At 33.7% G+C, this 12993-nt stretch overlaps 10 non-coding genes across 10 annotated transcripts; all 10 read left to right on the forward strand.

Moving 5' to 3' along the window:
- The first annotated feature begins 422 nt into the window (after positions 1–422).
- On the forward strand, positions 423–505 carry TRNAL-UAA (transfer RNA leucine (anticodon UAA)). Its single transcript has one exon. It is a non-coding gene; the product is annotated as a tRNA-Leu (tRNA).
- Positions 506–1732: 1227 nt separating this feature from the next.
- TRNAL-UAA (transfer RNA leucine (anticodon UAA)) lies at positions 1733–1815 on the forward strand. The gene has a single exon. It is a non-coding gene; the product is annotated as a tRNA-Leu (tRNA).
- Positions 1816–2962: 1147 nt separating this feature from the next.
- Positions 2963–3045, forward strand: TRNAL-UAA (transfer RNA leucine (anticodon UAA)). Its single transcript has one exon. It is a non-coding gene; the product is annotated as a tRNA-Leu (tRNA).
- An 812-nt stretch (positions 3046–3857) lies between these two features.
- On the forward strand, positions 3858–3940 carry TRNAL-UAA (transfer RNA leucine (anticodon UAA)). Its single transcript has one exon. It is a non-coding gene; the product is annotated as a tRNA-Leu (tRNA).
- Positions 3941–5024: 1084 nt separating this feature from the next.
- On the forward strand, positions 5025–5107 carry TRNAL-UAA (transfer RNA leucine (anticodon UAA)). Its single transcript has one exon. It is a non-coding gene; the product is annotated as a tRNA-Leu (tRNA).
- A 1560-nt stretch (positions 5108–6667) lies between these two features.
- TRNAL-UAA (transfer RNA leucine (anticodon UAA)) lies at positions 6668–6750 on the forward strand. Its single transcript has one exon. It is a non-coding gene; the product is annotated as a tRNA-Leu (tRNA).
- Positions 6751–8389: 1639 nt separating this feature from the next.
- Positions 8390–8472, forward strand: TRNAL-UAA (transfer RNA leucine (anticodon UAA)). Its single transcript has one exon. It is a non-coding gene; the product is annotated as a tRNA-Leu (tRNA).
- Positions 8473–9697: 1225 nt separating this feature from the next.
- Positions 9698–9780, forward strand: TRNAL-UAA (transfer RNA leucine (anticodon UAA)). The gene has a single exon. It is a non-coding gene; the product is annotated as a tRNA-Leu (tRNA).
- Positions 9781–10899: 1119 nt separating this feature from the next.
- On the forward strand, positions 10900–10982 carry TRNAL-UAA (transfer RNA leucine (anticodon UAA)). Its single transcript has one exon. It is a non-coding gene; the product is annotated as a tRNA-Leu (tRNA).
- Positions 10983–11794: 812 nt separating this feature from the next.
- TRNAL-UAA (transfer RNA leucine (anticodon UAA)) lies at positions 11795–11877 on the forward strand. Its single transcript has one exon. It is a non-coding gene; the product is annotated as a tRNA-Leu (tRNA).
- Positions 11878–12993: the final 1116 nt, after the last annotated feature.

A 12993-nucleotide genomic window follows, 5' to 3' on the forward strand; every position in this document is an offset into this window, starting at 1 on the left:
ATCAAAAAAGGAAAAGGACAGAGTGCATAGGTAGTGATGAAATGTTAAATCTGCTTAGGAAAACATGGGGTATAGTGAAGTGACGAACTTGTCATTGACATTATGTGGAAAGATAAATTTGTATTAAGAAACTCGATTTTTTTAACTTAGCGTTGTTGATAAATCCAGGTAACATTTTATTCCAATGATCAGTTTTGGTCATCTTTCTAAACATAGAGGAAAAATGAAAGCCAATATACAGAGGAAAGTTAAAGTTGGAGTATGAAATTTCCAGTGAAGAGTATGGTCTACATTGGTGGCCGGTCTACAGCTCTTGATAAGTCACCTTATAAAATAAAGCTATCTGTTAGTGCAAATTTAATGATTGCACTATTTTTATCATTTATCAGCTATAGTTACAATCTAAAGGCTGACACACAACCACCAGGATGGCCGAGTGGTTAAGGTGTTGGACTTAAGATCCAATGGATATTCATCAGCGTGGGTTCGAACCCCACTCCTGGTATGAGTTTTACTCTTGAAAATCTTCAAGTCATCTCAAAATCTACATAGGTATGAACATCAGGAAAGATATTGTTGCTCGGTAGCACAGTTGTATACCTGTAATAACCATGAATATTGCAATTAATTGAGTGGAGGTTTTATAATAAACTGAAGCTCTAGTACGACGTATGATGATCACTAGAGGAAGTTTCAAGTTTCAACCAAAGAAAAGACATCTGAAAAAAAAAAATGTGGAATGTTTTGGGAAAAAGATGTAGTTGATTTATTGAGGTAAACAATCATACTGTAGCTCCAAAAGAAGTTTTAAAGCACATGATTTCAAAATAATATGAGCGAATCAGAAGTATGATCAATGAAATTTGTATAAAATAGGGTCTTCTAGAAAGGTTAGATCAAAAAAGAAAAAGGACAGGATGCATAGGTAGTGATGAAATGTTAAATCTGCTTAGGAAAACATGGGGTATAGTGAAGTGACGAACTTGTCATTGACATTATGTGGAAAGATTAATTTGTCTTAAGAAATTCGATTTTTTTTAACTTAGCGTTGTTGATAAATCCAGGTAACATTTTATTCCAATGATCAGTTTTGGTCATCTTTCTAAACATAGAGCAAAAATGAAAGCCAATATACAGAGGAAAGTTAAAGTTGGAGTATGAAATTTCCAGTGAAGAGTATGGTCTACATTGGTGGCCGGTCTACAGCTCTTGATAAGTCACCTTATAATATAAAGCTATCTGATAGTGCAAATTTATCAGAAGTATGATAAAAGAAATTTTTATAAAATATGGTCTTTTAGAAAGGTTAGAACAAAAAAGGAAAAGGACAGGGTGCATAGGAAGTGATGAAATGTTAAATCTGCTAAGGAAATCATGGGGTATAGTGAAGTGACGAACTTGTCATTGACATTATGTGGAAAGATTAATTTGTATTAGGAAACTCGATTTTTTTAACTTAGCGTTGTTGATAAATCCAGGTAACATTTTATTCCAATGATCAGTTTTGGTCATCTTTCTAAACATAGAGCAAAAATGAAAGCCAATATACAGAGGAAAGTTAAAGTTGGAGTATGAAATTTCCAGTGAAGAGTATGGTCTACATTGTTGGCCGGTCTACAGCTCTTGATAAGTCACCTTATAAAATAAAGGTATCTGTTTGTGCAAATTTAATGACTGCACTATTTTTATCAATCATCAGCTCCAGTTACAATCTTAAGGCTGACACACAACCACCAGGATGGCCGAGTGGTTAAGGCGTTGGACTTAAGATCTAATGGATATGTATCCACGTGGGTTCGAACCCCACTCCTGGTATGAGTTTTACTCTTAAAAATCTTCAAGGCATCTCAAAATCTACATAGGTCTGAACAGCAGGAAAGATATTGTTGCTCGGTAGCACAGTTGGATACCTGTAATAACCATGAATATTGCAATTAATTGAGTGGAGGTTTTATAATAAACTGAAGCTCTAGTACAACGTATGATGATCACTAGAGGAAGTTTCAAGTTTCAACCAAAGAAAAGACATCTAAAAAAAAACAAATGTGGAATGTTTTGGGAAAAAGATGTAGTTGATTTATTGAGGTAAACAATCATACTGTAGCTCCAAAAGAAGTTTTAAAGCACATGATTTCAAAATAATATGAGCGAATCAGAAGTATGATAAATGAAATTTGTATAAAATATGGTCTTCCAGAAAGGTTAGATCAAAAAATGTCATTGACATTATGTGGAAAGATTAATTTGTATTAAGAAACTCGATTTTTTTAACTTAGCGTTGTTGATAAATCCAGGTAACATTTTATTCCAATGATCAGTTTTGGTCATCTTTCTAAACATAAAGCAAAAATGAAAGCCAATATACAGAGGAAAGTTAAAGTTGGAGTATGAAATTTCCAGTGAAGAGTATGGTCTACATTGGTGGCCGGTCTACAGTTCTTGATAAGTCACCTTATAATGTAAAGCTATCTGATAGTGTAAATTTATCAGAAGTATGATAAAAGAAATGTGTATAAAATATGGTCTTCTAGAAAGGTTAGATCAAAAAAGGAAAAGGACAGGGTGCATAGGTAGTGATGAAATGTTAAATCTGCTTAGGAAAACATGGGGTATAGTGAAGTGACGAACTTGTCATTGACATTATGTGGAAAGATAAATTTGTATTAAGAAACTCGATTTTTTTAACTTAGCGTTGTTGATAAATCCAGGTAACATTTTATTCCAATGATCAGTTTTGGTCATCTTTCTAAACATAGAGGAAAAATGAAAGCCAATATACAGAGGAAAGTTAAAGTTGGAGTATGAAAATTCCAGTGAAGAGTATGGTCTACATTGGTGGCCGGTCTACAGCTCTTGATAAGTCACCTTATAAAATAAAGCTATCTGTTAGTGCAAATTTAATGATTGCACTATTTTTATCATTTATCAGCTCCAGTTACAATCTAAAGGCTGACACACAACCACCAGGATGGCCGAGTGGTTAAGGCGTTGGACTTAAGATCCAATGGATATGTATCCACGTGGGTTCGAACCCCACTGCTGGTATGAGTTTTACTCTTAAAAATCTTCAAGGCATCTCAAAATCTACATAGGTATGAAGATCAGGAAAGATATTGTTGCTCGGTAGCACAGTTGTATACCTGTAATAACCATGAATATTGCAATTAATTGAGTGGAGGTTTTATAATAAACTGAAGCTCTAGTACGACGTATGATGATCACTAGAGGAAGTTTCAAGTTTCAACCAAAGAAAAGACATCTGAAAAAAACAAATGTGGAATGTTTTGGGAAAAAGATGTAGTTGATTTATTGAGGTAAACAATCATACTGTAGCTCCAAAAGAAGTTTTAAAGCACATGATTTCAAAATAATATGAGCGAATCAGAAGTATGATAAAAGAAATTTGTATAAAATAGGGTCTTCTAGAAAGGTTAGATCAAAAAAGAAAAAGGACAGGATGCATAGGTAGTGATGAAATGTTAAATCTGCTTAGGAAAACATGGGGTATAGTGAAGTGACGAACTTGTCATTGACATTATGTGGAAAGATTAATTTGTATTAAGAAACTCGATTTTTTAAACTTAGCGTTGTTGATAAATCCAGGTAACATTTTATTCCAATGATCAGTTTTGGTCATCTTTCTAAACATAGAGCAAAAATGAAAGCCAATATACAGAGGAAAGTTAAAGTTGGAGTATGAAATTTCCAGTGAAGAGTATGGTCTACATTGGTGGCCGGTCTACAGCTCTTGATAAGTCACCTTATAAAATAAAGGTATCTGTTTGTGCAAATTTAATGACTGCACTATTTTTATCAATCATCAGCTCCAGTTACAATCTTAAGGCTGACACACAACCACCAGGATGGCCGAGTGGTTAAGGCGTTGGACTTAAGATCTAATGGATATGTATCCACGTGGGTTCGAACCCCACTCCTGGTATGAGTTTTACTCTTAAAAATCTTCAAGGCATCTCAAAATCTACATAGGTCTGAACAGCAGGAAAGATATTGTTGCACGGTAGCACAGTAATATACCTGTAATAACCATGAATATTGCAATTAATTGAGTGGAGGTTTTATAATAAACTGAAGCTCTAGTACAACGTATGAGGATCACTAGAGGAAGTTTCAAGTTTCAACCAAAGAAAAAGGCGTTGGACTTAAGATCTAATGGATATGTATCCACGTGGGTTCGAACCCCACTCCTGGTATGAGTTTTACTCTTAAAAATCTTCAAGGCATCTCAAAATCTACATAGGTCTGAACAGCAGGAAAGATATTGTTGCTCGGTAGCACAGTTGTATACCTGTAATAACCATGAATATTGCAATTAATTGAGTGGAGGTTTTATAATAAACTGAAGCTCTAGTACAACGTATGATGATCACTAGAGGAAGTTTCAAGTTTCAACCAAAGAAAAGACATCTTAAAAAAAACAAATGTGGAATGTTTTGGGAAAAAGATGTAGTTGATTTATTGAGGTAAACAATCATACTGTAGCTTCAAAAGAAGTTTTAAAGCACAAGATGTCAAAATAATAAGAGCGAATCAGAAGTATGATAAAAGAAATTTGTATAAAATATGGTCTTTTAGGAAGGTAAGATCAAAAAAGGAAAAGGACAGGGTGCATAGGAAGTGATGAAATGTTAAATCTGCTTAGGAAATCATGGGGTATAGTGAAGTGACGAACTTGTCATTGACATTAAGTGGAAAGATTAATTTGTATTAAGAAACTCGATTTTTTTAACTTAGCGTTGTTGATAAATCCAGGTAACATTTTATTCCAATGATCAGTTTTGGTTATCTTTCTAAACATAGAGAAAAAATGAAAGCCAATATACAGAGGAAAGTTAACGTTGGAGTATGAAATTTCCAGTGAAGAGTATGGTCTACATTGGTGGCCGGTCTGCAGCTCTTGATAAGTCACCTTATAAAATAAAGCTATCTGTTAGTGCAAATTTAATGATTGCACTATTTTTATCATTTATCAGCTCCAGTTACAATCTAAAGGCTGACACACAACCACCAGGATGGCCGAGTCGTTAAGGCGTTGGACTTAAGATCCAATGGATATTCATCTGCGTGGGTTCGAACCCCACTCCTGGTATGAGTTTTACTCTTGAAAATCTTCAAGTCATCTCAAAATCTACATAGGTATGAACATCAGGAAAGATATTGTTGCTCGGTAGTACAGTTGTATACCTGTAATAACCATGAATATTGCAATTAATTGAGTGGAGGTTTTATAATAAACTGAAGCTCTAGTACGACGTATGATGATCACTAGAGGAAGTTTCAAGTTTCAACCAAAGAAAAGACATCTGAAAAAAACAAATGTGGAATGTTTTGGGAAAAAGATGTAGTTGATTTATTGAGGTAAACAATCATACTGTAGCTTCAAAAGAAGTTTTAAAGCACAAGATGTCAAAATAATAAGAGCGAATCAGAAGTATGATAAAAGAAATTTGTATAAAATATGGTCTTCCAAAAAGGTTAGATCAAAAAATGTCATTGACATTATGTGGAAAGATTAATTTGTATTAAGAAACTCGATTTTTTTAACTTAGCGTTGTTGATAAATCCAGGTAACATTTTATTCCAATGATCAGTTTTGGTCATCTTTCTAAACATAGAGCAAAAATGAAAGCCAATATACAGAGGAAAGTTAAAGTTGGAGTATGAAATTTCCAATGAAGAGTATGGTCTACATTGGTGGCCGGTCTACAGCTCTTGATAAGTCACCTTATAATATAAAGCTATCTGATAGTGCAAATTTATCAGAAGTATGATAAAAGAAATTTGTATAAAATATGGTCTTTTAGGAAGGTTAGATCAAAAAAGGAAAAGGACAGGGTGCATAGGAAGTGATGAAATGTTAAATCTGCTTAGGAAATCATGGGGTATAGTGAAGTGACGAACTTGTCATTGACATTATGTGGAAAGATTAATTTGTATTAAGAAACTCGATTTTTTTAACTTAGCGTTGTTGTTAAATCCAGGTAACATTTTATTCCAATGATCAGTTTTGGTCATCTTTCTAAACATAGAGCAAAAATGAAAGCCAATATACAAGGAAAAGATAAAGTTGGAGTATGAAATTTCCAGTGAAGAGTATGGTCTACATTGGTGGCCGGTCTACAGCTCTTGATAAGTCACCTTATAATATAAAGCTATCTGATAGTGCAAATTTATCAGAAGTATGATAAAAGAAATTTGTATAAAATATGGTCTTCTAGAAAGGTTAGATCAAAAAAGGAAAAAGACAGAGTGCATAGGTAGTGATGAAATGTTAAATCTGCTTAGGAAAACATGGGGTATAGTGAAGTGACGAACTTGTCATTGACATTATGTGGAAAGATAAATTTGTATTAAGAAACTCGATTTTTTTAACTTAGCGTTGTTGATAAATCCAGGTAACATTTTATTCCAATGATCAGTTTTGGTCATCTTTCTAAACATAGAGGAAAAATGAAAGCCAATATACAGAGGAAAGTTAAAGTTGGAGTATGAAATTTCCAGTGAAGAGTATGGTCTACATTGGTGGCCGGTCTACAGCTCTTGATAAGTCACCTTATAAAATAAAGCTATCTGTTAGTGCAAATTTAATGATTGCACTATTTTTATCATTTATCAGCTCCAGTTACAATCTAAAGGATGACACACAACCACCAGGATGGCCGAGTGGTTAAGTCGTTGGACTTAAGATCCAATGGATATGTAACTGTGTGGGTTCGAAACCAACTCCTGGTATGAGTTTTTCTCTTGAAAATCTTCAAGGCATCTCAAAATCTACATAGGTCTGAACAGCAGGAAAGATATTGTTGCTCGGTAGCACAGTTGTATACCTGTAATAACCATGAATATTGCAATTAATTGAGTGGAGGTTTTATAATAAACTAAAGCTCCAGTACGACATATGATGATCACTAGAGGAAGTTTCAAGTTTCAACCAAAGAAAAGACATCTAAAAAAACAAATGTGGAATGTTTTGGGAAAAAGATGTAGTTGATTTATTAAGGTAAACAATCGTACTGAAGCTCCAAAAGAAGTTTTAAAGCACATGATGTCAAAATAATATGAGCGAATCAGAAGTATGATAAAAGAAATTTGTATAAAATATGGTCTTCTAGAAAGGTTAGATCAAAAAAGGAAAAGGACAGGGTGCATAGGTAGTGATGAAATGTTAAATCTGCTTAGGAAAACATGGGGTATAGTGAAGTGACGAACTTGTCATTGACATTATGTGGAAAGATTAATTTGTATTAGGAAACTTGATTTTTTTAACTTAGCGTTGTTGATAAATCCAGGTAACATTTTATTCCAATGTTCAGTTTTGGTCATCTTTCTAAACATAGAGCAAAAATGAAAGCCTTTATACAGAGGAAAGTTAAAGTTGGAGTATGAAATTTCCAGTGAAGAGTATGGTCTACATTGGTGGCCGGTCTACAGCTCTTGATAAGTCACCTTATAAAATAAAGCTATCTGTTAGTGCAAATTTATCAGAAGTATGATAAAAGAAATTTGTATAAAATATGGTCTTCTAGAAAGGTTAGATCAAAAAAGGAAAAGGACAGGGTGCATAGGAAGTGATGAAATGTTAAATCTGCTTAGGAAATCATGGGGTATAGTGAAGTGACGAACTTGTCATTGACATTATGTGGAAAGATTAATTTGTATTAAGAAACTCGATTTTTTTAACTTAGCGTTGTTGTTAAATCCAGGTAACATTTTATTCCAATGATCAGTTTTGGTCATCTTTCTAAACATAGAGCAAAAATGAAAGCCAATATACAAGGAAAAGATAAAGTTGGAGTATGAAATTTCCAGTGAAGAGTATGGTCTACATTGGTGGCCGGTCTACAGCTCTTGATAAGTCACCTTATAATATAAAGCTATCTGATAGTGCAAATTTATCAGAAGTATGATAAAAGAAATTTGTATAAAATATGGTCTTCTAGAAAGGTTAGATCAAAAAAGGAAAAAGACAGAGTGCATAGGTAGTGATGAAATGTTAAATCTGCTTAGGAAAACATGGGGTATAGTGAAGTGACGAACTTGTCATTGACATTATGTGGAAAGATAAATTTGTATTAAGAAACTCGATTTTTTTAACTTAGCGTTGTTGATAAATCCAGGTAACATTTTATTCCAATGATCAGTTTTGGTCATCTTTCTAAACATAGAGGAAAAATGAAAGCCAATATACAGAGGAAAGTTAAAGTTGGAGTATGAAATTTCCAGTGAAGAGTATGGTCTACATTGGTGGCCGGTCTACAGCTCTTGATAAGTCACCTTATAAAATAAAGCTATCTGTTAGTGCAAATTTAATGATTGCACAATTTTTATCATTTATCAGCTCCAGTTACAATCTAAAGGATGACACACAACCACCAGGATGGCCGAGTGGTTAAGTCGTTGGACTTAAGATCCAATGGATATGTAACTGTGTGGGTTCGAAACCAACTCCTGGTATGAGTTTTTCTCTTGAAAATCTTCAAGGCATCTCAAAATCTACATAGGTCTGAACAGCAGGAAAGATATTGTTGCTCGGTAGCACAGTTGTATACCTGTAATAACCATGAATATTGCAATTAATTGAGTGGAGGTTTTATAATAAACTAAAGCTCTAGTACGACATATGATGATCACTAGAGGAAGTTTCAAGTTTCAACCAAAGAAAAGACATCTAAAAAAACAAATGTGGAATGTTTTGGGAAAAAGATGTAGTTGATTTATTAAGGTAAACAATCGTACTGAAGCTCCAAAAGAAGTTTTAAAGCACATGATGTCAAAATAATATGAGCGAATCAGAAGTATGATAAAAGAAATTTGTATAAAATATGGTCTTCTAGAAAGGTTAGATCAAAAAAGGAAAAGGACAGGGTGCATAGGTAGTGATGAAATGTTAAATCTGCTTAGGAAAACATGGGGTATAGTGAAGTGACGAACTTGTCATTGACATTATGTGGAAAGATTAATTTGTATTAGGAAACTTGATTTTTTTAACTTAGCGTTGTTGATAAATCCAGGTAACATTTTATTCCAATGTTCAGTTTTGGTCATCTTTCTAAACATAGAGCAAAAATGAAAGCCTTTATACAGAGGAAAGTTAAAGTTGGAGTATGAAATTTCCAGTGAAGAGTATGGTCTACATTGGTGGCCGGTCTACAGCTCTTGATAAGTCACCTTATAAAATAAAGCTATCTGTTAGTGCAAATTTATCAGAAGTATGATAAAAGAAATTTGTATAAAATATGGTCTTCTAGAAAGGTTAGATCAAAAAAGGAAAAGGACAGGGTGCATAGGTAGTGATGAAATGTTAAATCTGCCTAGGAAAACATGGGGTATAGTGAAGTGACGAACTTGTCATTGACATTATGTGGAAAGATTAATTTGTATTAGGAAACTTGATTTTTTTAACTTAGCGTTGTTGATAAATCCAGGTAACATTTTATTCCAATGTTCAGTTTTGGTCATCTTTCTAAACATAGAGCAAAAATGAAAGCCTTTATACAGAGGAAAGTTAAAGTTGGAGTATGAAATTTCCAGTGAAGAGTATGGTCTACATTGGTGGCCGGTCTACAGCTCTTGATAAGTCACCTTATAAAATAAAGCTATCTGTTAGTGCAAATTTAATGATTGCACTATTTTTATCAATCATCAGCTCCAGTTACAATCAAAAGGCTGACACACAACCACCAGGATGGCCGAGTGGTTAAGGCGTTGGACTTAAGATCCAATGGATATGTATCCATGTGGGATCGAACCCCACTCCTGGTATGAGTTTTACTCTTAAAAATCTTCAAGGCATCTCAAAATCTACATAGGTCTGAACAGCAGGAAAGATATTGTAATAACCATGAATATTGCAATTAATTGAGTGGAGGTTTTATAATAAACTGAATCTCTAGTACAACGTATGATGATCACTAGAGGAAGTTTCAAGTTTCAACCAAAGAAAAGACATCTAAAAAAAACAAATGTGGAATGTTTTGGGAAAAAGATGTAGTTGATTTATTTAGGTAAACAATCATACTGTAGCTTCAAAAGAAGTTTTAAAGCACAAGATGTCAAAATAATAAAAGCGAATCAGAAGTATGATAAAAGAAATTTGTATAAAATATGGTCTTCCAGAAAGGTTAGATCAAAAAATGTCATTGACATTATGTGGAAAGATTAATTTGTATTAAGAAACTCGATTTTTTTAACTTAGCGTTGTTGATAAATCCAGGTAACATTTTATTCCAATGATCAGTTTTGGTCATCTTTCTAAACATAGAGCAAAAATGAAAGCCAATATACAGAGGAAAGTTAAAGTTGGAGTATGAAATTTCCAGTGAAGAGTATGGTCTACATTGGTGGCCGGTCTACAGCTCTTGATAAGTCAACTTATAATGTAAAGCTATCTGATAGTGCAAATTTATCAGAAGTATGATAAAAGAAATTTGTATAAAATATGGTCTTCTAGAAAGGTTAGATCAAAAAAGGAAAAGGACAGGGTGCATAGGTAGTGATGAAATGTTAAATCTGCTTAGGAAAACATGCGGTATAGTGAAGTGACGAACTTGTCATTGATATTATGTGGAAAGATAAATTTGTATTAAGAAACTCGATTTTTTTAATTTAGCGTTGTTGATAAATCCAGGTAACATTTTATTCCAATGATCAGTTTTGGTCATCTTTCTAAACATAGAGAAAAAATGAAAGCCAATATACAGAGGAAAGTTAACGTTGGAGTATGAAATTTCCAGTGAAGAGTATGGTCTACATTGGTGGCCGGTCTACAGCTCTTGATAAGTCACCTTATAAAATAAAGCTATCTGTTAGTGCAAATTTAATGATTGCACTATTTTTATCATTTATCAGCTCCAGTTACAATCTAAAGGCTGACACACAACCACCAGGATGGCCGAGTCGTTAAGGCGTTGGACTTAAGATCCAATGGATATTCATCTGCGTGGGTTCGAACCCCACTCCTGGTATGAGTTTTACTCTTGAAAATCTTCAAGTCATCTCAAAATCTACATAGGTATGAACATCAGGAAAGATATTGTTGCTCGGTAGCACAGTTGTATACCTGTAATAACCATGAATATTGCAATTAATTGAGTGGAGGTTTTATAATAAACTGAAGCTCTAGTACGACGTATGATGATCACTAGAGGAAGTTTCAAGTTTCAACCAAAGAAAAGACATCTGAAAAAAACAAATGTGGAATGTTTTGGGAAAAAGATGTAGTTGATTTATTGAGGTAAACAATCATACTGTAGCTCCAAAAGAAGTTTTAAAGCACATGATTTCAAAATAATATGAGCGAATCAGAAGTATGATAAAAGAAATTTGTATAAAATAGGGTCTTCTAGAAAGGTTAGATCAAAAAAGAAAAAGGACAGGATGCATATGTAGTGATGAAATGTTAAATCTGCTTAGGAAAACATGGGGTATAGTGAAGTGACGAACTTGTCATTGACATTATGTGGAAAGATTAATTTGTATTAAGAAACTCGATTTTTTTAACTTAGCGTTGTTGATAAATCCAGGTAACATTTTATTCCAATGATCAGTTTTGGTCATCTTTCTAAACATAGAGCAAAAATGAAAGCCAATATACAGAGGAAAGTTAAAGTTGGAGTTTGAAATTTCCAGTGAAGAGTATGGTCTACATTGGTGGCCGGTCTACAGCTCTTGATAAGTCACCTTATAAAATAAAGCTATCTGTTAGTGCAAATTTAATGATTGCACTATTTTTTTCAATCATCAGCTCCAGTTACAATCTAAAGGCTGACACACAACCACCAGGATGGCCGAGTGGTTAAGGCGTTGGACTTAAGATCCAATGGATATTCATCCGCGTGGGTTCGAACCCCTCTCCTGGTATGAGTTTTACTCTTGAAAATCTTCAAGTCATCTCAAAATCTACATAGGTATGAACATCAGGAAAGATATTGTTGCTCGGTAGCACAGTTGTATACCTGTAATGACCATGAATATTGCAATTAATTGAGTGGAGGTTTTATAATAAACTGAAGCTCTAGTACGACGTATGATGATCACTAGAGGAAGTTTCAAGTTTCAACCAAAGAAAAGACATCTGAAAAAAACAAATGTGGAATGTTTTGGGAAAAAGATGTAGTTGATTTATTGAGGTAAACAATCATACTGTAGCTTCAAAAGATGTTTTAAAGCACAAGATGTCAAAATAATAAGAGCAAATCAGAAGTATGATAAAAGAAATTTGTATAAAATATGGTCTTCCAGAAAGGTTAGATCAAAAAAGGAAAAAGACAGAGTGCATAGGTAGTGATGAAATGTTAAATCTGCTTAGGAAAACATGGGGTATAGTGAAGTGACGAACTTGTCATTGACATTATGTGGAAAGATAAATTTGTATTAAGAAACTCGATTTTTTTAACTTAGCGTTGTTGATAAATCCAGGTAACATTTTATTCCAATGATCAGTTTTGGTCATCTTTCTAAACATAGAGGAAAAATGAAAGCCAATATACAGAGGAAAGTTAAAGTTGGAGTATGAAATTTCCAGTGAAGAGTATGGTCTACATTGGTGGCCGGTCTACAGCTCTTGATAAGTCACCTTATAAAATAAAGCTATCTGTTAGTGCAAATTTAATGATTGCACTATTTTTATCATTTATCTTATCAGCTCCAGTTACAATCTAAAGGATGACACACAACCACCAGGATGGCCGAGTGGTTACGTCGTTGGACTTAAGATCCAATGGATATGTAACTGTGTGGGTTCGAAACCAACTCCTGGTATGAGTTTTTCTCTTGAAAATCTTCAAGGCATCTCAAAATCTACATAGGTCTGAACAGCAGGAAAGATATTGTTGCTCGGTAGCACAGTTGTATACCTGTAATAACCATGAATATTGCAATTAATTGAGTGGAGGTTTTATAATAAACTAAAGCTCTAGTACGACATATGATGATCACTAGAGGAAGTTTCAAGTTTCAACCAAAGAAAAGACATCT

The sequence above is a fragment of the Anomaloglossus baeobatrachus genome, chromosome 2 (assembly GCF_048569485.1).
Source record: "Anomaloglossus baeobatrachus isolate aAnoBae1 chromosome 2, aAnoBae1.hap1, whole genome shotgun sequence".
Classification (NCBI taxonomy): domain Eukaryota; kingdom Metazoa; phylum Chordata; class Amphibia; order Anura; family Aromobatidae; genus Anomaloglossus; species Anomaloglossus baeobatrachus.